The sequence below is a fragment of the Emys orbicularis genome, chromosome 15, assembly GCF_028017835.1.
Source record: "Emys orbicularis isolate rEmyOrb1 chromosome 15, rEmyOrb1.hap1, whole genome shotgun sequence".
In the NCBI taxonomy this organism is placed as follows: Eukaryota; Metazoa; Chordata; order Testudines; family Emydidae; genus Emys; species Emys orbicularis.
In genome coordinates, this window is record NC_088697.1 from 5,980,964 (window position 1) to 5,999,002 (window position 18,039).

General features: G+C 45.9%; 1 protein-coding gene and 2 non-coding genes across 3 annotated transcripts in view; 1 reads left to right on the forward strand and 2 right to left on the reverse strand.

Moving 5' to 3' along the window:
- Nucleotides 1-18,039, reverse strand: part of LOC135889397 (zinc finger protein 208-like) — a 685,678-nt gene that overhangs the window by 600,822 nt on the left and 66,817 nt on the right.
- On the reverse strand, nt 2,888-2,960 carry TRNAV-AAC (transfer RNA valine (anticodon AAC)). The gene has a single exon. It is a non-coding gene; the product is annotated as a tRNA-Val (tRNA).
- TRNAS-AGA (transfer RNA serine (anticodon AGA)) lies at nt 15,448-15,530 on the forward strand. Its single transcript has one exon. It is a non-coding gene; the product is annotated as a tRNA-Ser (tRNA).

The window sequence follows — 18,039 nt, forward strand, 5'->3', positions numbered from 1 at the left end:
CTAAGGTGCCACAAGGACTCCACGTTGTTTTTTAAAATGTCAAGTGCGCAGTAAGGAAATTAGTAGGTCAACGCTTGTGGTAACATCATTTGAAGAAGAACAAGAGGTTTATGTTTTAGCCTACGAAAGCTTATGCCCAAAGAAATTTCTTAGTTTCTAAGGTGCCACAAGTACTCCTCATTTTTTTAAGGAAATAATGTTATTTCAAAAGGGAAAAGTGGTGCTGTGTGTTGAAAGGCTGGCTTACACTTGCAATTCAAACAAATGTGTGATTTTTTCCTGACTCCCCCTTTTTCTAAATAATGCTGGGAAGGGCTTTGGAGACCATATGAAAATCAAAGCTCCCCACTGACTAATAGCAGAATGTAGGCATGTTTCCACTGTGCACCTCAAAGTCCAGGCTGCATGCCCTTTTACACAAATAGACATGTGCAAATTATTTTCCCCCTTGCTAGCTAGCCTAACCAACACTATAATAACAATAATAGACATTAAGGTTGACCCAAGATGAAAAACTGGGCAAAATGTAGGTGCCTAACTGGGAGCTGAGTTCTTCTGAAAATCTGACTCTAGTGGTGGGTGTGAGATCTTCTGAAAATTCTGGCCGATTATGTGCCTGGAACCTCTAAGAACCATCTCAACTTTTAGCATTTGAAATGACCTGATGAAAAAGCTTTCCTTCTGTTCAACTCAGTAGGGATTTTGTCCTTGATTTAAAATCACCATGTTTCACCTTGATCCCAGGTTTAGGTTTCAACACAATTTATTTTATTTTTATATGCAATGCGAAATAAATTCTCCTCTGTAGATATTTGAACACAGGGCTATACACAGATCTGCCACTAAACCATGTTGCCTTTCACCTTGAGCAAGATGGCAACCAGCGGTATACAGGTGGAAGGCTATGAAATCTGGTTCATCCTCAGAACCCTTCAGCAGCTAAGTCTTCAAAAATGGAAGAGGCTAATGATCCTTCTCTCCAGATGGTTAATTCCGAAGACTAGTCTATAGAGCTGGGTGAACGTTTTTTGGATGAATATTTTATTTACTGAAATATTTTGGTGGGCCAAAAATGATAAATTTTTTTAGCTTTGTTTCAACAAGAAAACTGAAAAAAAATCATCTTGGAGCAACCTGAACTATTATTATTATTAATTATTATTATTATATAGGTTACGCTAGCTAGCAAGCGAGGAAATAAATGATTTGACCAGCTCTACTTGTATGAAAGGTCCACAATGGGAACATATCTATGCTCTGTTCTGAAGCTGTTTGATTTTCACATGGTCTCCAAAACCCATCTGAGCATGATGAAGTATCAATTGAGGAGACAACAAGTGACGACATGTGTTGAAAAGCTTCTTTCCCTGAATAAATTTCAAATCAGAGTCACGGTGGTGAAAGCGCTGAAACCTAATGAATAGACTAGACCACCAGAGAGGTAACAGTGGGTGTTTTTTATCACCTGTACTAGGCTTTCTCTGGCTCCTCTATCTAATTTTAGAACCTGGTCCTTTCTCCATTGCCCTGAGGGGACAAGAATGGAGGGTGAAGGATCCCCTGTGCTCAGGATCACAAACTGAGCTCAACCAAAGGCTTTGACACAAACTCAAATGAAGCCTCAGCTTCCTCCACAAGGATCACAAGAGTAACACAAACAAACCCCAAGAAGAACAATCCTCTTCTGCTTTCATTTAGGCCCATCACAACCCTCTCTTCTTCTTCCTCCTACCTAGGGGCTCTTCCAGGAAAACACCTGGAGCCAATACTAACGATTTCCTAGAAGCCCAGGGAGGGGGTTTGATACCACCTCACATGAGCTGACAGGAGTTAGATTCCATATAACGGGGCCCTTAGCTTTGCCTGCTCCCTAACCTTTCTCTCTTGAGGCTCTTAGGCAGGAAATGTCTCTTCCTGTCTCTGAGCTTTAGTAGAAGAGAAAGAGAGGTCAAATTGACATTTCCATCATCCTCTGAGAGTGAGAGAGAATTTTCTCGTCTTCTATTGTAGCCTAGCTAAGAGAGGAGAAAATAACCCTTCAGGAGCTGACTGTCCCCCTTCAGTGATCTTTAGCTTCTCTACTCCTTCTTACTTTGGCTCCAGCTCTGCATTGGGCATATAGGTACGTCCGTGTCATATCCTCCCAGCCCTCTTTATTGTCATGGAGATTGTTTCAGGCTGCGGACGGAGTCAGCTCTCTGCCTATCGACTGGATCACACTATATTCATTTCTTATATATTTCTGTAACTCCTCGTTACTGCATTTGTGATGATTTATAAAAACCAGCCTGAGAGTAAAACAAGATGGCAATAAAAATCAATATACTGTGCTAAAAATACCAATGGAACAGTAAGGAAATTTGTAGCTCAGAGCTTGCGTTAACATCATTTGAAGACATGCAAGATGATGAGAGTTCAAAAATATGGGAAAAACGTTATTTAAAAAGGGGAAAGTGATGTTGTATGTTAAAAGGAGGGGTTAGAGAGTTCCAATTATTATGTTCTGATTCCCCACACCCCCAACTCTGCCTAGCCAGAAAAGTAGCAGAAATGTGATCATCAGTCAATAGATTTCTCTGACATGAAAAGGATACACTAAGCTGTTTGTAGTTAGCTTAACATAAAGAAAAGTGAGGGGGAAACTGCTGGCTGGGAGCTAAATACACAGGAAAAAGGGTTGGGATTCTTCTACACTCAGATTTGTCATGTAGCTGGCAGTCTCCCAAATGATGTTCTATTCCTTCCCTCAAAATGCCAGCTAACCCTCTCCTTTTGAACTTAAAGCTCCATGAAAGGGAAAAAATAACAAGGAAGAAAGAATAGAAGCTATGGATGTAGTTGAGAAAGGACTTGGAGTGATGGAAAACCAGAGAAGGGAAAGCAGCACTGTTTCTGCCTGGTTTTGAACCAGGGACCTTTTGCGTGTTAGATAAATGTGATAACCACTACACTACAGAAGCCAGCTACTGTCACTTTTGGGTCCTTTTCTAAGACTCTCTCAGGAGCCACTACACTAGTTGATTCCCTTTGAAGAACAGGGAAACAAAGGGCACCAAGAACTTATGGTTTTTGGATGAGTCAAGAAAAGGGAGAGGCATTGTCCCCCTCGGGTAGCCCATGTTCAATTCCAGGTCAGAAAGCAAAACTCTTCTGCAAAAATATCCAAAAAAATGTTGTGTTTCACTTTACTTCATAAGTACAGTTGTGTGGCAATTAAATGATGAACCTAAAGTTTCATAAAAGCAAGGAACACTAAACAAAAAAATGTGGGAAATATGGATGTATTTGAGAAAATGGCTTGGAATGAAGGAAGACAAAAATTGATCGGTAGAGAGAAAAGGCACTGTTTCCCCCCAGTTTGGAACTTCTCTCGCAACTACTGTAATAGAAATGCTAAGCAAATGGTGTTCTATTGTTCCAAAGGAGATTGAAGTGAGGCCATTTTCTCCAGATAGAAGAAAATGGTCATGTCAGGAGTGGGATTTGAAACCATGTCTCTATGCAGAGACCAGAACACCCAAGAGATAGGAAAAAAGAGTTGTAAAACTGGTGCTTTAGACCAGTCCACCATCCTAATGCTACAAAGAATGTGACTTATCAACCCTAGTTTTCATTAATATTTGATGAACTCTTTAGGGAGGTCAAAATGGCACATCTCTTTCAACTTCAAGCGTTTGATACGGTACCGCATGAGGAATTATTGGTTAAATTGGAAAAGATGGGGATCGATATGAAAATCCAGAGGTGGATAAAGAACTGGTTAAAGGGGAGACTGCAGCGGGTTGTACTGAAAGGTGAACTGTCAGGTTGGAGGGAGGTTACCAGTGGAGTTCCTCAAGGTTCGGTTTTGGGTCCGATTTTATTTAATCTATTTATTACTGACCTCGGAACCGAATGTAGGAGTGGGCTGATAAAGTTTGCGGATGACACAAAGTTGGGAGGTATTGCCAATTCGGAGAAGGATCGGGATATCCTGCAGGGAGATTTGGATGACCTTGTAAACTGGAGTAATAGTAATAGGATGAAATTTAATAGTGAGAAGTGTAAGGTTATGCATTTAGGGATGACTAACAAGAATTTCAGTTATAAGCTGGGGACGCATCTGTTGGAAGTAATGGAAGAGGAGAAGGACCTCGGAGTCCTGGTTGATCGCAGGATGACTATGAGTCGGCAATGTGACGTGGCCGTGAAAAAAGCTAATGCGGTCTTAGGATGCATTAGGCGAGGTATTTCTAGTAGGGATAAGGAGGTGCTGGTTCCGTTATACAAGGCACTGGTGAGACCTCATTTGGAGTACTGTGTGCAGTTCTGGTCTCCCATGTTTAAAAAGGATGAACTCAAACTGGAACGGGTACAGAGAAGGGCCACTAGGATGATCCAAGGAATGGAAAACCTGTTGTATGAAAGGAGACTCGAGGAGCTCGGTTTGTTTACCCTAACCAAAAGAAGGCTGAGGGGGGATATGATTGCTCTTTTTAAATATATCAAAGGGATAAATACCAGGGAGGGAGAGGAATTATTTCAGCTCAGTACTAATGTGGACACGAGAACAAATGGATATAAACTGGCCGTCGGGAAGTTTAGGCTTGAAATTAGACGAAGGTTTCTAACCATCAGAGGGGTGAAGTTCTGGAACAGCCTTCCGAGGGAAACAGTGGGGGCGAAAGACCTCTCTGGCTTTAAGATTAAGCTTGATAAGTTTATGGAGGGGATGGTTTGATGGGATAACGTGATTTTAGTCAATAGGTCAATAACGTGCCATCGCTGGTAATTAGCAACAATGGTCAATGATGGGATATTAAAAGTTACTAGAGAGAACATTTTCTGGAGGGTCTGGCTGGAGAATCTTGCCCACATGCTCGGGGTTCTGCTGATCGCCATATTTGGGGTCAGGAAGGAATTTTCCTCCAGGGTAGATTGGCAGAGGCCCTGGAGGTTTTTCACCTTCCTCCGCAGCATGGGGCAGGGGTCACTTGCTGGAGGATTCTCTGTGACTTGAAGTCTTTAAATCATGATTTGGGGACTTCAACAGCTGAGTCAAGGGAGAGAATTATTCTAGGAGTGGGTGGGTCAGCTTTTGTGGCCTGCATCATGCGGGAGGTCAGACTAGATGATCATAATGGTCCCTTCTGACCTTAAAGTCTATGAGTCTATGAGAACTCCTAAAGACCTTCTTTAGCAGAGCTGATTTTTAGACACACTCACCCAGACCTAAAGTTACAGGTTTTCTGGAGCTCCATGAGTTCTGAGATGTTGTAATCTCCCTGCTCAAGTTTTAAGTGAACAAAAGATGGTTGCTAGCATTCTGAGAAAGTAATGGTGAGCCTCAAAATCCTGCCCTATGGGCCAGATAGTTAAGCAACCAGCACCCACAACCTCTACCATGATAGCATCCTATCTGGCAAAAACTCACTTATCAATAGGTGGGGTCTGAAATCCTCATTTTTTTGTTTTTCTATCACTGTAGTCCCCACTTCCCTATTGTTTGTCATTATAATCTCTGTCTGGTTCTGTGATTGTTTCTGTCTGCTGTATAATTAATGTGTTGGGTGTAAACCAATCAAGGTGGTGGGATATAATTGGTTAGATAATCATGTTACAATATGTTAGGATTGGTTAGTTAAATTTCAGTAAAATGATTGGTTAAGGTATAGCTAAGCAGAACCCAAGTTTTACTATATAGCCTGCAGTCAATCAAGAAGTGTGGGGGGAAATTGGAATTATGTTTTGCTAAGTGGGGGGATGGGAACAGGGAAAGGGAGACAGGCAAGGCTCTGTGGTGTCTGAGCTGGGAAGGGGGATACTGAGGAAGGAAATTGGAATCATTGCTTGCTGGAAGTTTACCCCAATAAACATTGAATTGTTTGCACCTTTGAACTTTGGGTATTGCTGCTCTCTGTTCATGCGAGAAGGACCAGAGAATGGGAGGGTGAAGGGATAAACCCTCTAACAAGTACGTCTTTCAGGGTGTGAATAATCCACACACCCCAAACCAGTATAGTTAAGATGACCTAAGTCCTGGTTAGATAGTGCTAAATGAAAGGAAAGATTGTTCTGTCAATGTAGCTATCAGAGGGATGGAAAACTCCTCCGCTTACTGTAGCAATTGTCTACCCCAAAGTCCTATACCAGTGTCACAACAGCATTTTAAGTGTAGCCAACCTAAGAGTGAGATGGGATGTGGCTCCAGATTGGCACTGTGGATGCTCAGGCACTAAGACAACACACTTACATTTCCATAGTTGGCAGGATTCAAACCTGCATAGGTAGACCCCAATGGATATTTAATCCAGTGCCTTCATCACTCGGCCACAACTACTTCATGGCCAGATCCTTCACTACACAATGGTTCTGTTCTCACAGAATTGTCACTGCAAGTTGTTTGCTCACACCAGCTCCCCCAGCACACTCACAGCTGTGCATTAGTGCAAGTGTGTCCATGGCTGAACAGCAAGAATTCCTGCCCATTTCCCTTCCAGCTGGAGCATGATTAGAGTGTGTTTGTGGTTAATGACATTGCTATAGATTGTTGTTCACTCCCCACTTTGACAATTCAGACAGTCCCTTTCCTATTCAAATCTCTAGCATATCATTCCAATAGCAGGGATCAAGATTTCTCTGGGGCACTGAAATTTTTCAGGGGGTTGGTCCATGAACTCAGCCTTGCATTCAATCCTTGATGTTTCATGGACTATAACAGCAGCATAAAGAAAGAGCCGAGCCAATATCTCACTGTCAGAGGTGAAGGTGGCCACGTCCCCTCTGTCTGACCATTGCCATTGCAGGAGAGAAGGTTTCAATAGAATTGAATGCCCTGGCTCAGACAAGAGACAGAGGGAGGTTTTGCTGTTCATGGATCTGTGCAAAGGAAATTGTGTCTCTGTGTGAAATTGAGGAGGGAAATGAAACGTCCACATGGTGGCCCAGTACCCTAACGAATGTGGGTGAAGGACTTGGGCTGGGAAATGATTTTACAGGAGTTCATATCAAATTATTGCCCTGATTAAAAGCTATGGCAAAAAGGCAGCGACTGTTGTTAGTACTTGAACCTGCGTGGGGACACCCAAGTGGGTATCAAGTCCACTGCCTTAACCAGGGCTAGTCAATTATTTTATCAAGCTCCAAATTTCGTGGTCAAGGTATAGTCAATGTCTAGACTCCAGAGAAAATAATACACTGATGATAATAAGAAGAATATAGAAAGATTTAGCAGTCACTATGGGCATAACTATTATGATAGTTTCGTGTTTCACTCTATATCTGGCACCACCATCTTTCCCTTTAGTCTTGTAGTTTACCAAAGGTAAAACTAAACATTTCTTCAGATACAAGGGAGTGTTTGTGTTCATTCCTGCGAGCTACACAGGGGTTTGATGTAGCTGCTTTCAATCCTCCAGCTCTGCCGGGATAAGTAACATTTCAGGCTGTCACTGAACTGAAGGAGGGAGATCATTTTTTGACAGATTACACCTCCTCTTAAAGGTGTTTATCTGGCTGGCAGCCCTGGTTCCCAAGTGTCTCCTGAGGGAAGAAAGTTTCTGTGCAAAATACCAAAACTTTTAACAGAGAGGAGGGAAAGGCGATGGCCACATGGTGGGGCCAGTATGTACCACAACATGGTTCTTTTATGTGGGATGACTCTGAACACTGACTGATCTCCACTCCCTTGGATTTGAAGAGATGTTTAGTTTTGCACTTGGGAACCTATAAGGCTGAAGCAATTTTATGGATGGTGACACTACGATTGAAGGGTTATTTAATATTGTAAAAATTGTTAAAAACACTTAGCTTAAACTTGAACTGCCTGTTATTAAAGGCTGGTTTCCCCACGTCAGTTCCATAAGCTCTGCTAGAAATGCCCTGGGTTCTCTCATGCCTCATTGGGAACTAAAGGGAATTGTCCCATGCTGCCCTTGGCTCCAGGCTGATTTTTCTGGGGAGGGGATGTAGAATTGTTTTGTTTGCTGTTGAGAAGGGAGCCAGGCCAGTTCTCAGGGAATGAGAACTCCCAGCAACTTCCCAGCCCAACCCAGTCTGCTGCCCTGTCCCAGCCTCTGTTCCCCTGGGGGCCCTGCATGTTTGACTCTAGAGCATGCAGGGAGCAGCAGCTAAGGCACAGGACAGCCTGGGCTGGGCAGATGCTAGGAGAATAGCACCAGAGGCCTATACTGGCTCCCTCCTCAGTCCCCACCCGCACCCCGGGACAGCAGCCTGGAGCCAAGGGCAGTGCCGAGTGGGGGTTTCTCTTTTTTCTCTTCCTGGGGTAACACCTGGGGGTGTTTCTAGCAGAGCAGTTGGAACTGAATTGGGGAATCAGCTTTTAATAACAGGCAGCTCAATTTCAGACTAATTTTGTTAAAATTTTCTTTATAATGTAAAATAATTCAAAAGTAAACAGGCAGGAATAATTGGAACTCTTTTCTCCTAGTATTCCCGGCCATAGAAAGAAATAGCTTTTTGGCTTTTCATGATACAGGAGTCAGGTTCGTTCACTGTTCAGAATGAATGTGCACAGAAGCCTGTTGTGTTTCATTTCTTAGGTTCTGCTGCCATTGTGTGGCCATTTCCTTCCCCTCCTTTCTGTCCAAATCACAGAGCCCAGTTCCTCCAGGGAGAGAAGGACATCTTTCTGTTTTCTAGGGTGACCAGACATCCCGATTTTTAGGCGTTTGTCCCACGTCCCGACCGATGTTTGGTCGGGATGCAATTTGTCCCGATATTTTGCACTCCTGTTTTTGTTTTGTTCCGCTGGCGAGACTCCGCTTTTTTTCCCCCTCTGCTGGCGGGACTCCGTTTTTTGTTTGTTTGTTTGTTTGTTTGTTTGTTTGTTTGTTTGTTTGTTTGTTTGTTTTCCCCCCTTGCTCTGCGGCAGGACTCCATTTTTTAAAAAAAAAAGTCCCCCTTGCTCTGCCGGCGGGTCTCCGCTTTTTTTTCTTTTTCCCTCTGCCGGCTGGACTCCGGGACTCCGCGCTTTTTTCCCCCCTTGCTCTGCCGGTGGGACCCCCTCACCCCCATGTGTGCCGATATTGTCTTTATCCCATCTGGTCACCCTGCTTCTTTCCTTCCTAAACAGCCCCCTTCCTTGGATAGCCCTTTGCTGGGATCTGGGTGGGGAACAGCCATTTCTGAGGATTAATTTACACCATATTTGGTGTTGATATATAGATTTTACAGCCAGACTAGATCACTATGTACCTCTGCTCTGACCTGATTCATAACAGAGTCCAGAGAATTTTACCTAGTGACTCTTACATCCACCCCAAGATCTTCTGGCTGAATGAGGAGGGTTCATTCAGTAAGTCATCGTGTTTGGATGTAAAGGTGTGAAATGATGGGAAAATTAGCTAGTTCTGCTGGATCCCCAAATGAGGATGCTCTTCAGCCCGAACCCATGTCCCCTCTATTCCCAGTGCCCCACAATCCCAACCCACAGCCCCTCCTATGCTCACTGCTCCTCACTCCCAACCAGAGCCTACTCCTCTTCACCTTTCTCCTCTGTCCCAACCCACAGCCTCCTCCTATTCCCAGTGCCCCTCAATCCCAACCCACAGGCCCCTCCTCCTCACGCTGCTCCTCAATCCCAACCCACAGCCCCCTCCCTTTTACTGTTCTCCTCAATCCCAACCCACAGCTCCCTCCTTCCCTCCAGCAGCAGATGCTTCAGACCCCCTCAGGAAGTTTTTCTTGCAAGGTTTCATGTATGAGTCTGCACGTGGATTTTACAGTATGTTGGAAATATGTTGGATTGCTTGCCAAAATGATCACTTTTGGCTGGTGTTGGATTCCCAGTCTCCATGTTATTGGGGCAGGAGAAATAAAGGGTTGTTATCCTTGCTGTGTGAATTGAGGGCAGCAGAACTGTGCTTGGCAGACCCCGACTGAGGGACTCACCCTCAATTCAATAGCACTTGCTAGGCAGGAGACAAGTGGGCTGGGTCCTAGGTCCTAATACTAAAATTTAGGTGTTAGACCAACTTTAGGACAGGGTGGCTGTGGAGGGATGAGTGAGTCCCTAGACAACATAGTGAGTATGGTGCCTTCTTATTTTCCCCCTTTTCCATCAAGGATGGGAGGTGAACTCTACAGATGCACCTCTGGGCTTGCACTGACTAAGGACAGCAACTGTGAGTGGGTTGCAGAGAGGGGATGGCTCATGTTAAAGGACTTTTGGTTCCTGAACTTAAGAACCTGGGGGAAAAGGAAACTGCCCAGCTTATTTGGGGGTGGGTCTTTTCCTCGTGGTTTATGTTTATGTGTTGGGGCTGCTGACATAACTTCTACTAACCCTGGGCTTACATTGCAATGTAGACATACTCTGAGAGTGCATCTATACTGTGAAAAAAGCCCTGTGGCCTGGCTTGCCTGGATCATCTGACAGGCTCCTGGGGCTCAGGTTGTGGGGCTAAAAACTGCAGTGTAGACATTTAGCCTCAGACTGGAGCCCAGGCTCGGAGACCCTCACCCCTCGTGGGGTCTCAGAGGCTGGGCTCAAGCCCAAGTGTCTACACTGTAATTTTATAACCCTGCAGCACAAGCCCCACAAGCCTGAATCAGCTGACCCAGGGTTTGAGCATAGTGACTTGGGTGTGTTTATGACAGAGTAGACATAATGTTAGGGTATGTCCACACTGCAATGAAACACCGAGGGCTGCCCCATGCTAGCTCAGGCTCCCAGGGCTTGGGCGGTGGGGTGGTAAATTTGCAGTGTAGACATCTCGGCTCAGGCTCAATACCAGGCTCTGAGACCCCACAAGGTTGGGAGGGAGTTTAGCAAGCAAAAAAGATAAAATGGCAGTGGAGTATTACCATGGAGTCAATGGCAGTTCTCCATTGGTCTGTCTGCTTTGGGGCAGGGACAATAACACATCCTGCTGCATTTGTTATTTCAAAGGGTGGTTTAGGATTTTCATTCTCACACATGGTGCACAAAGCAGGACTCAACCCAGGGTGTAAACTAAATGAGCTGCCTACAGATTCTGGCAGCCACAATGAGCCATTTGGTGGTAAAGCCCAGACCTGCCCCTGTTCCAGAGGGAGAAGATCATCTGTGAGGGGCTTGAAACACTGACCTATCAGCTCTGAACTCCCAAACTTTCAGTAACTCTATTATCAGTGCCTGTGAGTGTAATTTAAACCATACGAACAGCTATACTGGGCTAGACCAAAGGTCCATCTAGCTCTGTATTTTGTCCTCTGACAGTAGCCAATACCAGGTGCCCCAAAAGCCAGTCAACAAGGCACCACTGGGAGTTGAACTCAGGATCTCCTGTTTACAAAACAGGTGCTTTAGCCAGCTCAGTCATGGCACTAGTCTCTGTTTAGGGGATGCTGTCTGTCTGCACCTGACTTCCTGCCAGACCCCACCCGGGCCTAACAAGCTTTGCTTATGTTTGGATTCTGCAAAGCAGTGTATGTGTATGTGCATGTGTCTCGGCTCCGGCTCAGTACCCTGCTCTAGGAGCCCAGACTGCTGAGAGGGAGTTTAGCAAGTGGAAATGGTAAAACCACAGTGAAGTATTACCCTAGACTCAATGGCATTTCTCCATTGGTCTGTCTGCTTTGGGGGAGGGACAAAAACACATCCTGCTGCATTCGTTATTTCAAAGGGTGGTTTAGAATTTTCATTCTCAGACACGGTGCACAAAATTAAACTGCAAAACATCCCCCTGTGTTCCAGCAAAAGCCTCTCCTTTATCCCTTAACCGCCTCCCTATGAACATCTCCACCCCTGCCCTGGCACACACAGACCCCCTCACTCCAATCCAGATTTTTAACTTTTCTTACTTTTCCTTGGCATTCTACAAACATTTTTCCCATCAAAATGATCAAGGGCTTTTAAATAAGAGAATAAGAGAACAAGCTAAATCAAAACCAACTGCTATCAATCTCCCCACCACACATAGTTTGGGTCTGAATTTTTATACTGAAATTTTGAGGCAATAAAACTCACACTGCTATTGTCTGGAAAAGAAACCTAAATCTCCTATGCAGTACCTAGGACATCTTCATTTTGACAAAGTGGCCCCATCATGCTGCATACCTAGGCAGAGTAGGCATGTCTATGTATGCAAACATGGTCTGTTCCTGAAGTCTTTCCCCCAGATCATCACTAGATGTGAGGGGGGAGCTCATTCAGCCCCTCCTTACACTTAGCATTTAAAAACACCTTAGAGTCGTTATCTCTGCTGGCCTTAGATTTCTCCTCGTCTTTTTCTTAACACTTAAGATGAGGTGACTGAGTTGTTAAGGAGATGAACTGCTAATCCGTTGTTCTCTGTACGCATGGGTTCAAATCCCATTCTCATTGGACTCATTTAGTCTTTTCCCCTCCTTTGCAAGCAACCATCTTCCCCTTTGGTACAATGACAGACCAAACCATGTTGCCTCCTGCAAACAAAAACCTTCTCAGGAACTCAGACCCCCTGCTTTAAATAAAATATGTCTAAATCCCAGATTTCTGAAAGAATTCTCTTGTTCTGTATTTCTTAGTTTTTATCTCAAAAGGTAACATCCTCATAATCTCCCCCAAACACCGTGGGACCCCCCTAATGTATTAAAATGCCCCTGTCCTCAGCAAGACCACAACAGTGAACCACAGCTAGAGTGTCTAGGCCAAGCTGTTCTGAAGGGGGAAACTCAAACATTTTCTCTGTGATTCCCTTGGCAAGGTCTGACTGAGAAAACAAACCCCCCCAAATTTAAAATTTTCTGCTGAGAAACCAATACTAGGCTGTTTGGGGACTTTGATTTGAATGTATTATTATTATTCTGTTCTGATTTCTGAATTATTTCAGTTCAGTCTTTGTCCTCCAGATGTGTTTCCGGGTATTGAGTTGTGGGGAAAGAGGCCAAGTCATGATGTCTCTTCCCCTCTTTCATAGTTTCTTCCAACTTGCTAGGAAGCTGCTTTGCTACGATGTGAGTCAAGCAGTGTCCATTGTCTCTGTGCTATCTCGGAGAAGTCTGCATTGTACACGGCTCCTGGGATAGTCCTTGGGAGTGTGGATTCCTTCAATGGGCCAGCAGCGAGTCTGGCTCTCTACATTGTTGCACCTGAAAGGCTGGTTGTGGGCATTTCCCAGCCTCATAACGTATTTCCGTAACACACACAGAGCAAAACTTCACAACTTCCCAAACAATGCTAGCATACACTATCCAACAAGATATTAATGTTCAACAGATCAAGACTTTTAAAATGATATCTCACAAAGCAGAGTCTGTACAAACCATATCATCATTATATGACAGTGGTGAATATGGGGCTTCCAGGTGCTTCTTTGAGCACAAACCTGGGCTGACATTGCAATGGAGACGTACCCTTAGAGTCCATCTCTCCTGGGATAAAGATTGCAGCATGGCTGGCCTGGGTCATCTGACTTGGGCTCATGGAACTAAAGCTGTGGGGCTAAAAACTGTGGTGCAGATATTTGTGTTCACGCTGAAGCCTGGGTTTGGAAACCCTCACTCCTCATAGGGTCTCAGAGGTTGGGCTCAAGCCCATATGTCTGCACTGTAATTTTATAGACCTGCAGCCCAAGCCTCATAAGCCTGAGACAGGCTTTGAGACAGGTGCCTTGGGTGTTTTAATCGCAGTGTAGACATAATGTTAGGATACATCTACAGTGCAATGAAACACCCACGGCTGGCCCGTGTCGGATAATCAGGGTCATGTGACTTGGTGTCTAAAGTTGCAGTGTACGTGTCTTGGATCAGGCTCTGTACCCTGCTCTCGGAGCCCAGAAGGTTGGGAGGGAGGTTAGCAAGTGGAAATGGTAAAACCGCAGTGAAGTATTACCCTGGACTTAATGGCATTTCTCCACGGCCTGCTGCTTTCATTATTTCAAAGGGTGGTTTAGGATTTTCATTCTCAGACACGGTGCACAAAGCAGGACTCAATCCTCAGCGTAAACTAAACGAGCTGCCCACAGATTCTGGCAGCCACAATGAGCATTTGGTGTGAGAGCTTAGACCTGTCCCTGTCCCAGAGGGAGGGGGTCATCTGCAAGGGGACTGGAACACTGACCTACCAGCTCCTAACTCCCAAAATTTCAGTAACTCTATTGTCAGTGCCTCCGAGTGTAATTTAAACCATAAGAAAAACCACACTGGGCTAGACCAAAGGCCCATCTAGCTCTGAATTTTGTTTTCTGACAGTAATTGATATCAGGTGCCCTAAAAGCCACTCAACAAGTTACCACTGGGAATTGAACCCAGGATCTCTTCTTTACCAAGCAGGTGCTTTAGCCAGCTAAGCCATGGTGCCTGCCTCAGCCTAAGATATTGTGTCTGCCCACACCTGACTCCCTGCCTACCCCCACAGGAGCCTGACAAGTGTTGCTTGTGTTTGGATTCTGTAAAGCAGAGGAGCAGGTGAAGTTTTACTCCCAAGGTGTGTGAGTGATTCTTTGAACAGGTCTATGCTACAAAATTAGGTCGGTGTAACTACAATACTTAGGGGTGTAAAAAATGTACCCCCCTGAGCAATGCAGTTATATCAACCTAACCCCAGTGTAGATAGCGCTGTGTCAACAGGAGGGCTTCTCCCATCAACATAGCTTGGGGAGATGGTTGGTTAGTGAAGACCCAGAGAACAGGTGGCCTGTGACTCTTGCATTTGGGGACACTGGGCGTGAGTGCTGGAAACTCCCTAGAAGTGCGGGGGCCATTGGTACCCAGACCGTGGTGGTGCCTTCCCCCCATTCCACCCCACTTTGCTCGTTCTCCTCCCTCTGAAGCCCCACCTGTGCTTATCCCTGGCTCCCATTTGGCCACTTCCCACCCCACTCTGCCTCTTTGGCTGAGGCCTGCTGGTCCACCTTTTGCTCGCTCCTCTCCTCCCTCAAGGCCTCCTTGCCTGCTGCTTGTGCCTCTCTATCCCCTACCCAAGGTCTGCCCACCGCCCACACTTCTCTGCCCCCTCCCCTGAGACCCACCCTGGCCACCGCTCACACCTCTCTGCCCCCTCCCCTGCCTGCCATTCACACCTCTCTGACCCCTCCCCTGACCTGCCCACCACCCCACCTCTCTGCCCCCTCCCCTGAGACCCCCCTGCCCACTGCCCCCACCTCTCTCCCCTCCCCTGAGACCTGCCCTGTCCACTGCTCGCACCTCTCTGCCCCCTCCCCTGAGACCCACCTCTCTGTCCCCTCCCATGAGACCTGCCCTGCCCACCATTCACACCTCTCTGCCCCTCCCCTGAGACCCGCCCTGCCCACCGCTCGCACCTCTCTGCCCCTCCCCTGACACCCTCCCTGCCCGCTGCTCGTCATGCTCATCATGCTCCAGCCAGAAGAGAAATGGGCAGGAATTCTTGCAGTTCAGCCATGGACACACTCACACAATGGTACAGCAGTGAGTGTGTTGTGGAAGCTGGTCTGAGGAAACAATTGTAATTGATCAGTCAGTGAGAACAGAACTAGAGTGTAGTGAGCCATATGCATAAAACAAGTAGTTGTGACTAAGTGGTTAAGGCAATGGACTAGAAATCCATTGGGGGTCTCCCTGTACAGGTTCAAATCCTGCCAACTATGGTGGAAGTTGTGGTTCTTCAGTTTCAATAAAGCTGGGTCTTGTCTCACTCTCAGGCTATGTCTACACCACAGAGTTAAAGTGTTTTAATTAAACAGCTGTTGCATGTCCACACTATGCCCCTTGTGTTGGCAGAGCGCATCCACGCTAGCCACGCTAGCAACGCTTGGATTGCCACAGAGAGCAGTGCACTGTGGGTAGCTATCCCACTGTGTAACTGGCCGCAGGGTGTTTTGAGAAGGGTTTGCAATGCTTCATGGGCTGGTGCAGCATCACTTAATGCAGGTTTCTCTATCCCATTGTTCCATGGGCATCCTACTAGATTGCCAGCTGCTTTTCAACTGCAATGTGCATGGTGGGGTAGAGACTGTGGGGGGGGAGAGACAGTGTGTGTGTTGGGGGAGTGTGTGTGTAGGCACACTGTTTCTAAGTTCAGACAGCTGCTGGAAGCAACCAGTCCTGAGGCAGGGGGAGGGGGACAGCCTTGACATCAGCCCCTGCTTCTCTCATTGGCTCAGCTCAGCACAGCAGTCTCTGTCTCTCACACACACACACACTGCTGCCTGCTTAGCTCTGTGTCAGGGGTGCTGGAACAGGGGGTTTAGAGGGCCATAACCCCACCACCCTTTACCAGCTGTTAGGACAAATGATGGAGGGGGGGGAAAGGGTGAGTCTTGGGGGGAAGAGGCGTTCTGTGGGTGTGGCCTCGGGGGGAGAGTTGGTGTGAGTGTGGGTCCTTGGGGAAGGTGTGTCATGGGAGTGCGACAGTTTGGACAACAGTGCCCCCCCCCACTGTAAGGAAGCTTCCACCGCCCGTGCTCTGTGTTTGTAGAGCGGGAGAGAGCAGCATTCCATGGTAGTGATTTGCTCCCCGGGGCGCCGGCAGTGGGGCTTTGGAGGCAATTTAAAGGGCCCGGGGCTCGGGCCACTGCAGGGAGACCTGGGCCCTTTAAATCACCAGCCTGGGAAAGTCGGTCCAGTCCCAGCACAGCATACCAGCTCTTGCCGGTACGCCATACCGGAACATACCGGCTTACTTTCACCTCTGGAAGGTCCTCACATAGATCAATAACTGGTTAAAAGATAGTAAACAACGGGTAGGAATAAATGGTCAGTTTTCAGGATGGAAACAGGTAAATAGTGCTGTCTGTACTGGGACCAGTACTATTCAACATATTCATAAATGATCTGCTAAAAAGTGAGGTGACAAAATTTGCAGATGATCCAAAACTACTGAGGATAGTTAAGTCCAAAGCAGACTGTGAGGAGTTAAAAAGAAATTTCACAAAACTGGGTGAAAGGGCAACAAAATGGCAGATGAAATTCAATGTTGATAAATGCAAAGTGATGTAATTTGGAAAACATAATCCCAACTATATATATAAAACGATGGGATGTAAAATAGCTGTTGCAACTCAAGTGAGAGATCTTGGAGTCACTGTGGATAGTTCTCTGAAAACATCCACTCAATGTGCAGTGGCAGTCATAAAAGCGAACGGAATGTTGGGAATCATTAGGAAAGGGATAGATTATAAGAGACAAAAACTTATTGCCACTATATAAATCATGGTATGCCCACATCTTGAATACTGTGTGCAGCTATGGTCACCCCATCTTAAAAAAGATGTATTGGAATTGGTAAAGGTTCAGAATGGGGGTATGGAGTGTCTGCCATATGAGGCGAGAATAATAAGATTGGGACTTTTCAGCTTGGAAAAAAGATGACTAAGTGGGGATATGATAGAGGTCTAGAAAGTCATGACTGGTGTGGAGAAAGTAAATAAGGAAGTGTTACTTATTCCTTCTCATAACACAAGAACTAGGGGTCACCAAATGAAATTAATAGGCAGCACATTTAAAACAAACAAAAGGAAGTATTTTTTTCACACAACACAGAGTCAACCTGTGGAACGCCTTGCCAGAGGATGTTGTGAAGGCCAAGGCTATAAAAGGGTTCAAAAAAATGAGCTAAATCAATTCATGGATGATAAGCTATGAGCCAGGATGGACAGGGACGTTATCACTAGCCTCTGTTTGCCAGGAGGTGTTCTGTTCATTCCTTCTGAAGCACTTGGCTTTGGCCACTATGGGAAGACAGGATACTGGGCTAGATGGACCCAGTCTGACCCAGTATGGCCATTCTTATGTCCTTATGCTCCTTTCATATAGATGCCTGGGATTCTGCCTCACAATGTGTCCCTGAGGTCTCAGCCAAAATGCCCCAGACAGGAAAACACTCTGGGCTCCTGAAGCCTCTGCCACGTATGTAGTGCCCTATGGTTCATCCCTAACCTTTGATGCTGCTCCTTTCCATAGAATGTGAAAGGAGAGGAGGTGCTGCAGAAGCATTATAGGGACCCAGATCTGAGACTTTGGGAGATACAGATCCTCTGAGAAATCAGAGTGCTGTAAACCATGCAGCCACCCCCTAAATCAGTGACCTGTTCCAGCCCCAAGTCTGGGCTAACAAAATCCCTTCCACAGAGCAGGTTGGCTCAGATTACAGCCTGA